Below are 1990 nucleotides of genomic sequence, written 5' to 3'. Positions count from 1 at the left end.
TTGGTTCCGTTCTCATAATTGTTTCACTAATCTAGTAACAACAATAGAAAGTATGCAGCCCTTAAAACAGTTTTTGTGCATTTATTGAGAATACCGAACTATTTTACAGGATATTGTTTTCAGGAATTCCCAATAAGTTATGAATACCCAAATTGTGAAGTCAGTTATGTAATGACATGAAATTCATTACCCGATAGTAAGAATTTAAATAAAGTAGCTCCGAAAAGGGCTGTAATGCGTTCCCAGAGTATATAGAACTTAGGAGGAAATACTAATAAGGTATGTATACTAAAATCGTGAAGCATGTTACGTGATAACAGGCTAATCAGATATGAGATAATGACAATTCAAAGTAAACAACTCTGAAAAAAGCTTTTGTGCGTTCGCAGAGAATATTACCCTCAGTGGTGCTAGTGTTGGTACATTCGTGAATAAATCACTAATCGAAAGTAGTGGATCTATTGTTTAGGAAAATACTATCTACATGTTTAAGCGTTGTACTGGATCAGTTGCGAAAATAACTCAAATAGTTCAAATACTAAGAATAAAGCATACTCAATTTCATTTTTACGAAATAATTGAGGAACATGAATGGGCTATTCCCCTTGGTTGTTTAAAAATAATATCTTAGTTACTTGTAGTAGATAAAAAAATCCCTTCCGTATTATCGATTTTTTCAACAATCTAAGTATGTCACTAGTTTTCCAGACATGAGTTGTACGGACATGTCAAGTATCATCAAAATCGATAAAACGATGTAGGGGGAGTTAGATAACAATGCCACAAACAAACACACCCACAGATTTCCACATTCGTAGTAGATATGTATGAATATATGTATGAATGTGTATAAGTGTATATATATATATGTGTGTGTACATATATATGTATGTATATATATGTGTATATAGATGTATATGTAATATGTACACATATATATACACATATATAGATGCATACATATATTTATATATACATATATGCATACATATATACATACATATATACATATATATACATACATATATACATACATATATACATACATATATACATACATACATACATACATACATACATACATATGGCTACCGAATAATTGTCACATATTATATTTACATATACATATATCTATGTATATAAAGATGAGAATGTGTGTGTGTGTGTCTGTGTCTGTCTGTCTGTGTTAATCCCTAAAACTCGAGAACTACACAGCCGATTTCATTCAAATTTTACACATCCCTTACTTAGGGTCCATGCAGTGTCATGGGCCCCAAAAGTTTCAGTTTCTTACCTAAAGCGAGCCCAGAGCAATCTCTTATGTCTTACACTTTCAGTATTGTATCAGAAGTGAAACAATAGCATCTCTCTATTGTAATGTGAGATACCTTCACTTTAATAGTTTTACTATTAGTACATAAACTATTACAGTGAAAATAGTATCTCATATATACGTGCATACATACATACATACATACATACAAGCATAATACTTACATACATACATACATACATACATACATGCATATATTCCTACATATATACATATATATAATGTATTCTTTTTACTCTTTTACTTGTTTCAGTCATTTGACTGCGGCCATGCTGGAGCACCGCCTTTAGTCGAACAAATCGACCCCAGGACTTATTCTTTGTAAGCCTAGTACTTATTCTATCGGTCTCTTTTGCCGAACCGCTAGCTTACGGGGACGTAAACACACCAGCATCGGTTGTCAAGTGATGGAGGGGGACAAATACAGACACACAAACACACACACACATATATATATACATATATACGACGGTCTTCTTTCAGTTTCCATCTACCAAATCCACTCACAAGGCTTTGGTTGGCCCGAGGCTATAGTAGAAGACACTTGCCCAAGGTGCCACGCAGTGGGACTGAACCCGGAACCATGTGGTTGGTAAGCAAGCTACTTACCACACAGCCACTCCTGCGCCTATATATATATATATATACATATATATA

Source organism: Octopus bimaculoides, chromosome 6 (genome assembly GCF_001194135.2).
Source record: "Octopus bimaculoides isolate UCB-OBI-ISO-001 chromosome 6, ASM119413v2, whole genome shotgun sequence".
NCBI classification, from domain to species: Eukaryota; Metazoa; Mollusca; class Cephalopoda; order Octopoda; family Octopodidae; genus Octopus; species Octopus bimaculoides.
The sequence above is the reverse complement of the archived record's forward strand: the minus strand, read 5'-3'. Positions refer to the sequence as shown.